At 37.6% G+C, this 17,221-nt stretch overlaps 1 pseudogene across 1 annotated transcript; it reads right to left on the bottom strand.

Annotated features, from left to right (window-relative positions):
- Positions 1–229: 229 nt before the first annotated feature.
- LOC311169649 (V-type proton ATPase subunit G 1-like) lies at positions 230–586 on the bottom strand (annotated as a pseudogene). Its single transcript has one exon. The product of its transcript is annotated as a V-type proton ATPase subunit G 1-like (transcript).
- Positions 587–17,221: the final 16,635 nt, after the last annotated feature.

Genomic DNA, 17,221 nt, shown 5'->3' with positions numbered 1-17,221 from the left:
AAAAATATGAGGTAAAAAGATGAAATCTTTGGATAAGCTCTAAGTCTGTACAAAGAAGCTAGATTTGCTGTTCCTCAAAAAGTGAAGGGACCTACTATATAATATATGAAAATAATTTAATGCCTTTACAGAAGAATATAACTCAAGCCTTGCTAGAGCTTCATATTCCAGGATCTAAAATGGCATCTAAAATGCCAATCCATGGAACAGGCACTTCTTTCTTCTCCCCTTATCCATTTATGCGATAGTTTTGATGGATTTCTGGCTTGATATCACAGACAAAGGCCAAAAGGTTATCTAGAACTTCATCCCTGTTTTGCTGGAAGTAGGCCTGGAGGATGGTCATCTTCTCCTGGGTCACCTTCTCCACTTCAGTGCTGCAACTGCCATGGGATCCCAGAGCCGCAGCTTCCTTGGCCTTGAATTCCTTTTCCCTCTGCAGGCCGTACTGTTCAATTTCAGCCTTAGCTGCTTCTTTGGCCTGCTTCAGCCTCCGGTTCTTTCATTTGCGAGCCTCGGACACCTTCTCGGCGGCCCTCTTCTCGGCCTGCAGGAACTGCTGGATGCCCTGCGACTGACTGGCCATGGCGGCAGCGACTGTGAGGCTGAGGCAAGCGGCCTAAATCAGCCCGATTGTCCCCTGGGGTCAGCTGACCCAGCCACCCAATATCTGCGCCTTGTGTGTGCTGATTCTTAAAGAAATGTTTGGAAAACACAGAACTCAGACACATATGGCAAGGGAGATAGAATAGAAGGTTAGAACCTTTGATGTTTCTTCTACTTATCTATGCCCCTATAAATAACCAAATAGTCATACCTATATTTATCTATATCTAGCTGTGTCTACCTATCTATCCATCTATATATCTGGAGTGAAAGTGTAAGTGGGTGTGCAAGGGGATTTCTTATCTTTAAAAAATTCTTATATTTATGTGTTTGTTATAAAATTATATAATATAAATTATCCTCTCATGAAACAGATTTACAACAAACTGTTGTATAACTTGCATTTTTTAAGATTTATTTATTTATTTTTTATACAAGAGCTGGGGTACAGGCCAGAGGCGCAGGAGGGTGAGAGGATTTACCAGAGACAAAGCGGGGAGCAGAACAGGCAGACAACTGAAATACACTGCTGAGGGGAGCAGCGAGTGCCACAGGAGAGGTCAGCTGCGCCATGTGGGAAAATCCCTAGCTGGCCAGGAATCAAACACACACTGCAGAGGCTGCGGACAGCTTCACAGCGCTGTGTTCAACCCGCTGCGCCACCGGGGAGGCCCTAACTTGCATTTTTTAACTCAGCAATATAAATCCTCTATTGTGTTAGTTATTATTGTTATGGTGACTATTTTTATTCCAAAATGTTAAAGCCTGCCTCCCTGCCAACATGTCATGCTATAGACCTTTTAGCACTATTTCAGTTAGAGTCCACTACTTCTAAATATCACATATCAACTACATGAAGTGTGACATAATACCTAATGACTCAAAATGATTAAAATAAGTGTTATTTATTATCAATATCTTCGCTTGAAAAGGTAGTGAAATGTAAATTTTAGAGAAAACATCCATCAAAAATTGGTGGATGTTTTAACTTCTGACACATTTTCCAAATCTTGGGTTTCTATTACACCTTTGTTTCTCCAGCCTGGTTTCTCTTCTAAGTGCATCATATTTCGAGGTTTTGCAGAATAGGTTACTATTGACAAAACTTGTTTTTATACAAATAATGATTTTACTTTCTTAGTTTTTATTCCTCATGTATTCATTATTCATTCTTTTTAGAGGTCGCTGTGAAGTCAATTCAAGTGTCTATACCAGACACTATAGTCAATCAAAGAAATGGTTTCTTAAAGGTTCCCATAGAAAACTTGAAACTTGGGGCCTCCCTGGTGGCTCAGGGGTTAAATACAGCACTATCAAGCTATTGCCAGCCACTGCAGCACAAGTTCGATTCCTCAGCCAGGGAGGTCACCCACATGATGCAGCAGACCTTTCCTGTCTCCCCCGCTGCTCCCCTCAGCAGTGTATTTCAGTCAATCTGCCTGTTCTGTTCCCCACTCTGTCTCTGGTGAATCCTCTCACCTCCCCCCCACACCTGTGGCCTGTACCCCAGTTCTTGTATGCATAAATAAATAAACCTTTAAAAAAAAAAAAAGCTTGAAACTCTTCCTTTTCTTGAGGAGAAACAAGACAGATATGGGGTTGAGCCAAGAATTCTGTGAGGCTTTAACCAACCAAGAGGTTTTGGTTTTGGTTTTGGTTTGTGGGACTCCCTGCTTTGGAATATCACTTGTTTGCTGTTCTTCTGTCTTTTATTTGCAAAAGGCAGATGTCTTCAAGCTTAGTTCTCAAGTTTTACCCTTTAAAAGGCCAAGCAGAAACTCATGTGTGGCTCAAAGAAAAGGAAGGAAGAGGTAAAGTGGTGAAGCCTCAGGTCTGGCTGAGAAAAGATGTCGTCATTTACTCCTGCGTGTCTTCACACATTCATGGCATGCCAGCCTTTCCCCTCTGACCTCGCCCTCCATTTTCACATCTCTCAGGACCTTAGGGTGGCAGCTGGTGTGGGTGGTGTCCTCCCTGGAGATGATGGCAATATTATTTCTTATCACTAAGAAATAAGGTTCCCACTGGGATATTTTGGAGCAAAAACAAAAGTTAATCCTTGCATAAGGGAGATTTTTAAGAAGGCTGTTTTTTGTTAGAGTGTTTCTTTGTTAATTCACTGCAGTTCCCACATCCATTTGTCCCAAGGGTTTTTCTGTACTTGTGGTATGAATGTAGTTACTAAGTGTGGAAACTAAGAACTATAGCTCAAAAGCCTGGAGGAATTTGAAATAGTCATGCTTGACATTCACAAGGCACACAGATTTCTGTGTAAAAGTGATAAGATTTTAGGACAAGTTTAAGGGAGAAGCAGAGAATTCTTTGAAGATATAAGGCAAGGGTTTAGTAGGTGTAGAGGGCAACTATGTGGAAGAGAAGCTCTCAACAGGGCTTTGTTCATAGAGCTACTGACAAGCATGTAGAAAAGTAAAAGACTTGAGGAGCCTCCCTGGTGGTGCAGGTGTTAAAGACAGCGCTGTCAAGCTATTGGCAGCCACTGCAGCACGAGTTTGATGCCTGGCAGCCAGGAAACAACCCTGTCTAAGACCTCCTATCTCACCCGGTGCTCCCCTCAGCAGTGTATTTCAGTAGATCTGCCTGTTCTGCTTCCCACTCTGTCTCTGGTGAGTCCTCTCACCCCCCACACCTCTTGTCTGTACCCCAGTTCTTGTATGCATAAACAATAAATCTTTTTAAAAAAAAAGAAAAGTAAGAGAGTTGAATAATACATGTTATCCGTGTGCGTGGTATTGCGCTCATGGACTGAACAGGAGCTTTGGTGTTAGAAAGACCTGGATGGGAATGCTGACAATGAGCTTCTTCCATATCCTCATTGGGAAAGGAAAGCATGCCTCTTTGGAATAGTCAAGTGGTAATCAAGTGGACACTGTCTTTCCACCTTTAGGTGTGACTAACCAATATTACCATTATGTAAATTTTGTGCTTTTTCTTAATGTGAACAAATTCCGTGAAAACACAGGCAAAAATTATGGTATATGCATAATATTAATTTCTGAGATAAGTTATTACCCAAAGGAAAAACAATTTTGCAGAACTAAGTTTAGAATAATTTTCAAAAGGAATTATATTTTTCCTTTTTTTTTTTTAAGATTTATTTATTTATGCAAGCACTGGGGTAAAGACCAGAAGCACAGGAGGGTGAGAGAATTCACCGGAGACAGAGTGGGGAGCAGAAAAGGCAGAAGGACCAAAGTACACTGCTGAGGGGAGCAGCGGGTGAGACAGGAGAGGTCTGCCCTGCCATGTGGGAATCTCCCTGGCTGGCCGGGAATCGAACCTGCGCTTCAGAGGCTGCGGACAGCTTCACAGCACGGTGCTTAACCTGCCGCACCATGGGGGAGGCCCCTATTTATTCCCTTTTCTTTAATGCTTCCTTCCTTGCTCTTTCCTTTTGTCTTCCCCTTTCTCCTTCCTCTCTTTTCCTTTTTTATTCTCAAAGCTATTTGGGTACCCTTTAATTGTCTATGTTGCCACAGAGTTATTGTATGCCAATGAATAGCCAGTCTTCAAAGGAATCATGACTGAGGAAATAACAAAGAGAATTTATGAAATAAATTTATAATACAATTTTGGGGGTTTTATATATATATGTATATATATCAGTTTCTGAACATAATTCTTGATAGAGTGTTCATAGCTATCATCATAATGAGTACAACTGTGTGCTTGGCATTATGCTACACAATCTATGTACATCATTTTATTAATTCTCACAATAACATTAAAAGGGAGAGTTTTTAATTCCTTGAAGGAAAAACTGAAGTTCAAAGTTTCATCGCTTAAAGTTCTCCAGTTAGGAAATGATAATGCTGTGAGTGACCCCATGTCTCTGGGGTTGGCCAAAACCGATAATGTTTTTTGTGCATCAGATTTTCTCTTTTGCTTCCTCTTCTTTTACCCTATGTTTCATTGAGCTCATCTGAGATCCCACCCCATAGCTTCCTTCCGCACTTTGGACCGTTACATTCTCTTATTTATGGTGGCTTTGAAAGTTTCCAGAGACCTGTCCTTAATATCAGGCATCACACCATCCCGACTCCCCTAATTCTCTGACCCTTATCCCCCAGTGCCCCTTGCTCTCACCCAGAGCAAGTCATTTGTGCTGACTTAGGAACGTTGGCAACTTTATTACTGAGAGGAGAAATGGAATGTTGATTAGGGATGGTCTCTTTTTTTTTTTCAAGATTCATTTATGCGTACAAGAGCTGGGGTACAGGCCAGAGATGCGGAGGGTGAGAGGATTCACCAGAGACAGAGTGGGGAACAGAACAGGCAGACTGACTGAAATACACTGCTGAGGGGAGCAGCGGGCGAGACAGGAGAGGTCTGCTGCGCCATGTGGGTTGCTCCCTGGCTGGCCGGGGATCGAACTCATGCTGCAGAGGCTGCTGATTGCCCCACAGTGCAGTGCTTAACGTCTTGCGCCACCAGGGAGGTCAGCAATGGTCTCTTTGAGGCAGATTTTCAAGATTTTTTTTAATCCTTAATTTTTCATGTGGAGCTTAGAAGTTTAATGTGTTCTCTTCTTAGTTGAAGTTTAACTGTAAGGTCATTTTTAGTTTTAAGACTGCTAATATAATAAATATTGTGAAAGGGCAAAATATTTTGCTTGAAAATATCTTAATTAGTTATACTAAGAAGGTGCTTCCAAAAAGACAAATGGAGTAATATATACAATAAATTTGATATTTCCCAAAATGGCCTTCTATTTCAGTGTGGCTATACAATTATATAAGATTGCCTTAAGCTGAAATTGCTTTCCTATTTGCTACGGCAACAGCTCTTAACAGCTTTTCTCGCTTCCTCCATTGTTCCCTTGCCACAATGCTTTCTCAAGCACAAAAGTCAGAGTCCACCTTTAAAATCTTAAATATGATTTTAATACACATCTGTTTAAAATCTTTCAGTTGCCTTCAATTGTTCTTAGAAAATATTCCACTAGTTTGAATAAAGGTCATGAGTGATCTGATTTCTGTCTACCTCATGAAACCATGGTCATAAGGCACTATCCATGGGTCCTAGACTTTTAGTATATATTGTGTATTAACAAACATACGCACACATGTAATAATGAATGTCACAGATGAGACTTTTCCAGATCTTTTCTTTATTTGAAATTTGGGTTGTACTTGCCATTTAAAAAGTTATTTCATCACCTTAATAGTCTTATGAAGTAAATAGCATTTCCAATTCTCCTGTTTTATAGTTAGAAAAGTGAGTCCTTAGTGGTTAAGTTACTTGTTTAAGGTCTCCACTTGGAATATGACAAGATTGGAACCCAAGTCAAGTATTTCTTTTTAGTTCCTACTCTTAAGAGCAAACAGTGACAGATATTTATAGACCAGGTTCTCTTTTGTAGTTTCTTAGGTTTTACCCACATCACTAAGATATATATTTTCCTTGTCCTCAAGATACTTAGAACCTAATAGAGGAGAAACAACTAATTCTCTGATGCAAAGCAGAATAAAATTAGGACTATAATCTAAGGGGGAGAATGGACTATTGGGGCAGATATAAAGACTAATTTTGATACATATGTTGGGGACAGCTCAAGAAAATTTGCTTTTTATTTAATTTGTGCACCATATTTTACAAATAATGTAAGGTAAAATGCCTGAGTAGAGAGACTACATCAAGATAACATACAGTAAACTTGGGGTAAACAGATAAAGAAAGATATAGGTTAGAAATATAAAATGTGATCGATAATATTGACATGCCTATAATGAAGACCACATCTTCCATGAGTGCGTCCCACATTGGCTTTAATGTTCTGGTAACAAAGTTGAAAAGGGAAAATTGATCAATACATGTTCCCCACTGTCTACAAGATAAAAAAATTCCTGTTCATGAGAAGTATTTCTCCTTTTGGAATTAAAAATTAGGAGAAATTACTCCTGGAAGTTTACCATGAAGAGGAAATTGTCATATAATTAAGCTCCCCACCCTTTAAAACACCTTCACAATTAGTGGAACCATCATTAAAAGGATGAAGGTGACAGGATGATTTCTCTCCAGCAAGGTAGGCTGATGGTGATGTGTCTATCTGTGGAAGGCTAGTGCCATTCAGGTTAGCTCACTTGTCTTCAGCTGATTTACCTTAATCTGGGAGAAGATTTTAGGAAAAGCTGGAAGAATATAAGGATTGTTTCATGAAAGTAGCATTTGAGTTAAGTCTGGAGGGGTAATGCAGACCAGTTTATGAAAGCAGATTGAAGGAATTTTATGAGCAAAAGCTGGTGGAGGAAAGATTCTTTGATTGGGGAAAGGTGAATAGTTCAATGTATAAGAACAGGGGTTCTGAGCACAACCTCCACATCCACATGAGAATCACCCCCAAAGCTCCACACCTAGAGATTCTGATTTCATCAATTGCGACTGGTCCTGGCATAACTTTTTAAAAACTCCTTAGGTGACCATAAAACACCTTGGGGACTAGGAACACCAAGCTAACACGTTGCCCCTCAAGTGGATGGTAGACTGGCTGGGGCTGCCTGATCAGACATTGTGGGTTATGAGTCTCAAAAGGGAAGCTGTGCCAGGCGTGGCAGATCTTGAATACTATTCCTAGGAAAGTAGCTCCTTGAGGCTCCTCAAGGGCTGAGACAGGGCCATTTAGCCTAGCACTGCAGCATAACAGTTCTGTTAATTGCTTTTATAAATTGTGTTTGCCCCCTAGTGTTGGTAAAGTGTCTCGGAATTTTGCAACTTGATTTTTTTAGTAACAACCCTTTTTCCAATTTTTTAGGGATGGCAAATTGTCCTTTTAAAATGTACACTTTCTCCTCTATGGTCACCTTCATGGTTTCTAACTGTGTTATCCTCTCTGTTACTTACGGGTCTCCCTATGTGTTTCCTTTCCCTCCAGCCAAGCAAAACCCTTTGTGTTATTCTATCAATATTCCAGCCAGCAACTTTAGTGTGCAGGTGATAGAATTACAAAATATTTCAGGTAAAACAATCACATGATTTTCTTGAGTTCTTTTAACCCTATTTTGAAAAGAAAAATGATGTCTAATAATAAATCATCCAGGCACAGCAGGAGCGCTCTTGACAATTTTAGTGAAATTTGTGTCTCCTGAGTTTACTAATGAAAATGAATGGGGCAACTTATATGTTCTCACAAACTCTGCGAAAACCTTTGCTACTTCTCAACAGACAGCAGCTGTAATTGAATAGAAAGCTTAGATTGATGTTAGGATTAAAGGTTATGAGCTATGAAGACAGCTGAAAACTTAGATCCTCAAAGACTATGAAAGGCAGGCTATTGAAGCAGAATTTGATGGGCTTTTTTTTCTGTTTGTTGCTTTTGTTTATTGTGTGTCCGAGGCTAATCACACTAATTAGATCAGAAGGCATGAATGAAAATTAAAGAAAAAGCCATTCAGGAAAAAATAATAAAGCATCAGGAATTGCTTTGTTAATTGATAACTAAGCGGTTTCATCCCTCACCAAGCCCTGTACAGATATTGTGGGAAGATGGAATTCTTTGGAACGGAGGTCATATTCTGGGCTCATGCTGTTACATTATTTTGGTTGTTGAATTTGTGGGCTAAAGATGATGAAAAGAAAGCTCATTAAAAAAAATGTACTATATAAAGGATGAAAAAAATCCACAAAATAGAATAAACATTATCTCTGAATTGAATATTTGTTGAAAATTTCTATGAGATGTCAGTAGTTCTATAAAAAGACATTTGTTTGCTTAAACACCTCCACAAGCAACAATGAAAACATCTAGTCACATCACAAGTGCATGTATATTTTGAGATTTATTCTGTTCGTGACAAGAAAACATCTTCATACCACTGCAACACAAAGGCATTAGTCCAGAGAACGCTATAGGGAGATAAACTGAGGTCAGCTTCACTGTTTTCTTTTCTGGGGAATTCATTTATTTATTCAGTAAATGTTTGCTTCCTACTTCCCTTGTCCCAGCCTTCTGTTAGACATTAGTTGGAGAGCATAGCACTAGGAAGGGCTAAACACAAGATGCTATGAGAACCCAGTGAGCCCTTGTCCAGCTCTTGGATTGAGCTTTTGGAAGAAACTGAAGCAAATACTTAGAATATGAACAAATGGTTGAATAGGCCTCAGGAAAGTGAAATGATTTAGACAGAGAGAGTTGCATATTTCAAAGCCAAAAGGCAAAAAAGTTGGCAAATTCAGGTCTTGTTTTAAGGAGACTATGTCAAAAGAGGTAGATAACAGGCAGATATGTGTTTCTAAAGGACTTTGTTAGCCACTTAAAGGGATACTGGATTCACTCAGGGGCAGCAAAGAATCAGGAAGGGTTGAAAACTTTTAAAAACACATGACATTTTGAAAGGTTACCTTGATGGTGGCAGATAAACATATTGGAGAGATAAGAAATCTGCTCTTTAATCTTGCTGTGATTTCTAAAATTACCATAAAATATACAACTAATTAGATTTAAATATAATCTTTCAAGGTGCAATATACTATGTATAATATTAATTTTTTATTTGAATATGTCTTGACAGACTAACTAGTATGTGAGGCAGACAATAAAATTGCAAGTGAGCAGCAGTCTGCTCCGAGAAAAGGAAAATCCACATGTTCTTAGACTATGATCCAGGTACTAATAATTCATTATATTGTCATGAAATTAGTGTGATTTTCACTCAAAATCACAGGTCAACAATAAATATACACTTATGCAGTGGTTACTATGTATCAGGCGCTGGTCTAAATACTTGGGATACAAATATGAGTAACTTCATGAAACGTGTATTCTAATGAGAGGCATTTATTTATTTATTTATTTTTAAAAGATTTATTATTTATTTATACAAGCACTGGGTACAGTCAGAAGCACGGGAGGGTGAGAGAATTCACCAGAGGCAGAGAATTCACCAACCAGAGCAGAGCAGGCAGAAGGACGGAAGTACACTGCTGAGGGGAGCAGCGGGCGGCAGGAGAGGTCTGCGCGCCATGTGGGACCCTCCTCCGGTGGCCGGGGAGCAGCTGGGGATCGAACCGGCGCTGCAGAGGCTGCGGGCAGCTTCGCAACCCAGCACTCAACCGCTGCGCCACCGGGGAGGCCCTGAGAGGCATTTATTTCTAGCAAATAAAAATGATAAATCACGTGATAAGTGCTATGAAAGAAGAACCAAAAAAAAAAAAAACCTTAGGAATGAGGGTTGGGAATTTAGGATTAGTTGCCATTTTAAATAGAATGGTCAGGTGAGTCTCATTAAGATGGTGATATTTGAACAAATATAAGAAGGAAGTGAAGGAATTTGTTGTATGGATACTGGGGAAAGGGAGTTGTAGGCAATAAGGGCCAGTGTCAGGTCTCAAGGGGCAGAATGTGTCAACCATGTCTGAGGAGATTGGGAGGTAAAGCAGTAGAAGATTAAGTCATATATATAATGGGGGGGGGGCAGAGATTTTGGTGCTTTGTGTGGACTTTGGCTTTTATTCTGAGTGAATAGAATATCTAAGTTAGGTCTTACCTGGACTTACTCTGGTTACTATGTTAAGAATAGGCTATGGGAGTAAGGAAAGTGGTAATGGTGGCTGAAACAACAGGAGCAGAAATAAATGAGGTCAGATGTAGAATATATTTTGAACTCCAGTTAAATAGGATTTCTTGTTTAACTGGGAAGTGAGAGACAGAGGAGTCAGGAATGATTCCAAGGAATTTTAGTTTAAGCGATTGAGAATTTTGGAATTTTCATCAAATGAAGTAGGGAAGGCTAAAGTCAGAGCAGGTTTGGGGAGAAGAAAATCAGGAACTAATTTTTGGACACTTTACGTTTGAGATTTCTCTTTGACATTTGAATGGAAATGTCAAGTAGGTAGTTGAATATATAAAACTATAGACAAAACCTTACATCTAGACATATGGATTTATAAATCATTGATAGACATCTGATGTAGAAAGGCATGACTCTCAATCCATTATGCTCTTACACATTATGAATTGGAGTTAATAGATTGTCATTCTAATTGGGCAAATAATATTAAATGTTAAATTTACACGAAGTGGCAATTACATAGGCATTATTTTTAATACAAAATGTTAACACCTTGGTTTTGATTCTCTTACATCTTTTTATCTAATTCTTAATCTTCTTCCTGTAGAATTAAGTATTCTTATTGAGGAAGATTTATCATCCTAGTGAAGAGGCTGTCTAGAATAAAGGTTATAGAAATTTGAACATCTTATGATAGGTAAATTTTTCCCCATATATTTTAAAAGATTTTTGCTGTATTATTTCATGTAGGTGACCAAATTTTTTATGCCTAGTTAAAATAGTAACAGATTGAATTTTGGATATTTCACATCAGGTCATAATTCTTTAGGTCATTCAGCAAATGACAGCTGACAATGGCATTTACAGAAGTGGGAAATGTTGGATAAAGCCAGGAGTTCTCTTCTACTTATGACTGATTCAAGAGGCCTTTGAGATGCTTCAAGAAAGCAGTTGGATATCAAGATGTCTGCAACTTTGAATAGTGTTTCAAGTCTAGATTAAACATTTGGTCAGTACTAGCAGCATTTAAAACTATGGGTTTGAATAAGGTTACCCACAGACAGATGGTGAACTGTGGGAAGGGGGCCCACATTTCACCCTCTACAGAGTAAGGATTTTCTAAGATTTACAAAAAGAAATCATGTTTATATTTCTTTGAGCTATATCTTAGAAAAGCAGATTGACTTGGTTTTCAGGACTAGCTTACCATTTCCTCAGGACTAGCTTATCATTTCCTATTGAATTGCAACTTAATTACATAGCATTGCTTGATTCCACTATGGCCCCGTTGTCATTTCGTTTTGTTTTTTATCACAAATTAAGGCTGGACTAAAACTTGCCGATTTCTTCTGAAAAGTCATTTTGACTTGCTCAGATTTTTTTTTTTTTAAGATTTATTTATTTATTTATAAAAGCACTGTGTACAGTCAGAAACGCAGGAGGGTGAGAGAATTCACCAGAGCCAGAGTGGGGAGCAGAACAGGCAGAAGGACCAAAGTACACTGCTGAGGGGAGCAGTGGGCGCGGCAGGAGAGGTCTGTCGTGCCATGTGGGTCACCTCCCTGGCTGGGGACTGAATTCATGCTGCAGTGGCTGTGGATAGCTTGAGAGCGCTGGGACTTTAACCCCTAGCCACCAGGAAGGTGCTCTGGTCTAGTTTTCAATCTCAAAATTTCCTACTTTCTTCAATAGCATTTTGTTACCTAAAAAAAAAAAAAATGATGAAAAAGGAGGGATTTTCTTTATTCTGCTAAATAGCCTTCAAAATACATATATATGATTGAAATCATGAAACTACATCAGCTCTTTCATATTCCAGTTTTGCAGAATTGATCTTTCCTGACCTATTCTATGTTATATCTTTTGATTCAGTTTAGTATCTATACCTCATTACACACTTGAATAGCTATTTAATCTTGCACAAACACCCATATGGTGAGGTTTGTAACCTGGCGCAAGAGATAAAGGCAAGTAATTACTATCCACACTTAACATTTTATCTTCTTGCCATTTAAAAGCTTTTTATAGAAGTACTGATAATCTTGGTGATTAAATGGCTAGGTTTTCTACTTTTCGGATGTATTTTTATGGTCTGGACTTTAAAAAATTTAGGTTTTAAAAAGTTATAGTAGCAATCATATCTAAGATCTGAAGATAGTTTATCATAGCTTCTTGTGAAAAAAATGAACTCATGTGAAATGAAAAATGTGAAGTACCATTGTAGACTGAGCACTTTATTTTATTATAGACTCTGCCCACAAAATGGATATACTAAGATGAATCATGAATTATTTTTTAAAAAGTGGTCAAAGATGCCACAATGATCCCTTCTTAATCATTTCCTCTAATAAGTTTGCTGTGCTAAAATATCTTTAAAATATTCTCTTTTATAATTATTTTTGAACACTGTTTAATGCCTACCAGAAGTTCAATGTGAAAACAATATTAACTGGAAGTGAGGTATTGTGTCTCAATCCTGATTCAGACATTGATTAGCACTATGATCTTGAAAATAAAAATATAAAATAATCACTTTCTGCTCACCTTTTTGTATATGCTCTTCACGTTCAAAACTGTCACATTGGTAAGAATTGATCACGATGAAGAAGGGCATCTATCACTGTTTACAATTATCCCAATCAGTGGTCCTAGAAATGCTCCAGAAACAGAAGCTGGGGGATTAATATGTGAAACTTATATAAGAGTTATGGAAACCCATGAGTAAAAGAAATTGTTTGGCTCTTGGTCAGCAGCAGTTCCCACGGAAGAGGGCCCAGCATCACAGCAAAAGAGAGTGGAGGAAGAATCTCTGCCCACCAATGGCTATTCCAGGGTAGGAAATGCTTGTTTTTGTTTCTCTTTTGTGTTTCTGAGCACGTTTAAATGCCCACTAGAGAAATTTGTCCCTGGAACTTGAGGGCAGGAAGGCCCACATTTTTGCTTGTTTTTGTTTTTGTGTTTTCCGCAGGACCCTAGCTGGACATGTGAGGTAAAAGGGTGATTGAAAGGTAGAGAGGTCTAATTTTAGTTTTCTGATCAATATCATTGATAGCAGTGGATAATCCTAACATACATGTTAAAATTTATGATGACGTGATGAAATGTTTTTCTCAAAATGACCTGTGCAAGGTGTTCAGACTTTTATATAAACACTGATATTTTCATTGGTTAAAACCTTAAATTATGCAGATAGTTTTAATAAATACTAGCATTAGGCCAATGGAAAAGGATATTTGCATTAGCTGCTAGCAAGAACATGGGAGGATATATTTATATGGCAAGTCCAAGACATCCTTATCATTTGTGATATTCCTATAAGGAAAAGACCTTGGGGTTCCCAGTGTTATTTTCTTTTTCCTCTTTCGATGGCAACCAGGTGTCAGCCATCTTGCAGGAAGCTGCTTTGCACATTCAGTGCATGCACCCCAGGACCTGCGGAAGATAAATTGGTACTTCTTCTTTTCTTTAGAAATGCGTTCACTTTTCTTGTATTTTCCACTTCTCCTTCTCTTACTCTAGTGTTTCCTGATGCAAGTCCACACAGCTTCCTTGTCTCTGGTGGTAAAGACTTTGCTGTGATCATCTGTATATGCAGAGGCACTACTGATCTGCACATTGACCTCACACGTAGAGTGTGTAATGGTCCAGATGTTTCCTTTGATGAGGGTTCCATGTCTGACTCAACCCAACTATTCAAAAGATGTTTTTGACAGCCACACTCCTCTGCAGCACTTTATGTATTCCTTGATGTGTCCTTTTATTGGCATAAATGACTTATTCATTAGCTTCAGTTTTATAGGTTGTCAGTGAGAAAAACATTTTAGATTCTTTGTTTTAAGGAAAACAACAGCGTCTTAGTCATTAAAATAGGGTGCTACCATGTCTGAAACAGAATTTTTCTGGCAAAAGTAATTTTACCAGGCCTCCCTGGTGGCACAAGGGGTTAAGACACAACCTATGAAGCTATTCCCAGCCACTGCAGCACAAGTTCGGTCCCCAGCCAGGGAGATTTCCACATGGCAAGCAGACCTCTCCTGTCTCGCCTGCTGCTCCCCTCAGCAGTGCTTTCAATCAATCCGCCTGTTCTGCTCCCCACTCTGTCTCTGGTGAATCCTCTCACCCTCCACATCTCTGGCCTGTACCCCAGTTCTTGTATGCGTAAATAAATAAATCTTAAAAAGTAATTTTACCAGAATTGATGTTCACATTAATGCAGGAGTTCTCCTTATCATTATTGTTTGGGATTATTTTCACCAACATATTTCTCTAACCTTGACAATTTATTAAAACTTGGATATTGAATCCTGCAATTCAGAAAGCAGTTCTGCTTCTTAGTCTAAACTCTGCTCAGGTCTCTTCATTACCATTATTAAATGTATCAGCTTTCTCATCTTCTGTGTGGTTGGCTCTTTTCCTACTGAAAACTGCATTTTCTTGTCTTACCCTTTTTGGGATAATTTACATCTTCTATTAATTTTTCCAAGGTTAATTCATCTTGTGCTTTCCATCTGCCAAATCCATTTTTGCATGTTCTCTGCACTCTTTATAAATTTATCTAAATTTGAGTCCTTCCATCATCCTTCTTTCTATCACAAGCATCAAATGAGAGTAGACATATTCATCTGCTCTTACAATGATGCCAGGAAATTTTGCTGTAACTTGTTTAGCTCTCTCAAAATAATTTTTCATTTATGTCTCACACCTCAAAATTTTCATGAGCTCTTTCCACTAGTAAATAGAACCTGCATACACTTTCCTATCCTGTATTTTCCACTTTCTGGATTATAAGTCCCATTACTTTATATTTAAAGTAATATAGCTACTGGATTAATAACTAATTTAACAAGGGACATGCAATGGTAATAGGAAGATTTATTTTTCTCCAACTACTGTTTGTGAGATGTTTAGCTTTCAGAAACACTTTATAATAATCTCCTGCTCATTATTTTGCTTTTCTGACTGTATTATTATTTTTTTAACTTTTCTAACCCATATAACTGTATCTGAGAGGATTAGCATTTATTGCTTCCATTATGGTTCCTATTTTAATTGGTGAACTCTTAGTAAGTATAAACAACATAAGTCCTCTGAAGAAGGTTTTTACCCCTTGTTTAAAATGGCTATTATTATTTTTGTCTCTCATTGTTGCCAGCCTACCCTGCTGTTCTTGCAAGAAAAGTAGAAGCAGGAAAAGATTATCTTGACTATCATGGTTTCAGGAGGGAGGTAGGAGAATGCTTAAATTCTCCTGGGGCAATAACTTTAGTACTTTCTTCTTGAAATCATCTCATTCTCGATCATTCTAGAACCCTTTATGTGTCCTCTTTCCAAATGAGCTAGACTTCCTTCTAATACCATGAAGATCTACAGAGAGACTGACAACATCCTTATCTATAACATGCCACTGTTCTGCTATAAGACCTAACGCTAAAAATAATATTTTTGTTTAGGAGTTAAAGCAGCATTTAATTCAAGTCATTGTTTTGGCTTAATTCATAAATTCTCTGCTCAGGGGACTTTTTGTCAATCAAAGACAAGAGAAGTTTATAGTGGGTAGAAGAGGGTCTGTGAACAAGCTGTGTTTATAGTCTGACAAATGCTTCATGCACACCTCCCCCGAATCTGTTTGATTTCCTTCCCTTTTCCTTACTCACTGAAACCTAAATATTTAATGTGTGAGATTCTGTTCAGATAAAAATGGCTGAGTGCCAGCTCTGGGTTAGTGCTTTGCCTGAGGACATGAACAATTACAAGCTATGGAGAGTTATGTATATCCAGTGTTGTCACTATCAGCTGTAATAATCAATGGGCTTTTTGTTTTATTCTCCCACTTAAACCAGCATCTGCTCACTCCTCATAATAAAAATAAATAGGTTTTTCAAACTGTATTTTATTATCTATTCGGTTTTGTGTTTGAAAATCAATATTTTTGCACACTTGATTGCATTTCTTCGTTACCAGTTAGTTTTCCCCATAGGCTCTTTTTAATTTGCTGAAATTAACTGCAATCAGGGGCTCCTTATTCTTGACTATAAAGCCCACATTTAAATTAAAAATGATTTCTCAAAATAGTTTGCCACTTTTCTGGCTGTTCTACTTACTATGAAACACACACACATACACAAACACACACACGAAAAACCAGGAAACAAACAAAAAAGTCAAACAAAAAAACCAAAAAACAATTAGAATGAGAGAATCATATCATAATAGATTTTGTCAATATAAACATTGATATACCTATGAATATTTTACATTAGAATGTCTGAAAACTGGGTAAATGAAGATTTAAATGGGTCTAATGTAATTTCATTTCAATATTGCTATATGGGGAATCTTTATCATGTTTCTTGACATCAGTTTGTTATAGTTTTAATGAACTTGGAAAAAAGGTTAAATGAAGGAAATATTTAGCATTTAATAGGTTATTTTGGTCCATCCCTCATTTAAATAGCTAAAATGACTTTCTTCCTATTTTTGCTCAGTATTAGGAAGTTTGACTAAGAAAATTTATTTTAGCTTTGATTTTTAAGTTTAAAATATTCTTTATTTTTCTTTACACCTTTGTAGCATAGACTCCTTCCTATGCTGCTAATTAAGTTTTTCAGTCTAATCAACATATAAACAATTTATGTTCTAAATATATTTGAAAATTTACATTGGAATTATTTGGGCTTTTAAACATTTAAATCACCTAAAAGTTTTTATCTGACAATATGCGTGGCCTTGACTACCCATAATTCATTTCCAAATTATGAGAAGTGAAGATATTTCTTTTTTATTTAAATTTAATTCTAGAATAATATTTGCAATTTTTCTCTACATTTCAATGTAACATTAACCTTTGCTAATAAATTGGAGATAAAAAATACCTGTTACAAATGATACTTTTATGAGTAAGAAAACAGAGAAGAGAAAACCATATGCAAGCTTACCTAGAAAATTCATTGCCATAACAACATGAGAAAAAATTACATTTATTACTATTTTTCACCCTTTCTTTTCAACCTTAAGAAGAATAAAATACAATTCTTCTAATACTGCTTCACAGTAATCCTTTTAAAAGATTTTGTTAAAAGCATGGTGACAAC

This window comes from Talpa europaea, assembly GCF_964194135.1.
Source record: "Talpa europaea genome assembly, chromosome: 4".
Lineage (NCBI taxonomy): Eukaryota > Metazoa > Chordata > Mammalia > Eulipotyphla > Talpidae > Talpa > Talpa europaea.
Note: the sequence above shows the minus strand (reverse complement) of the source record. Positions and strands in the feature narration are given on the sequence as shown.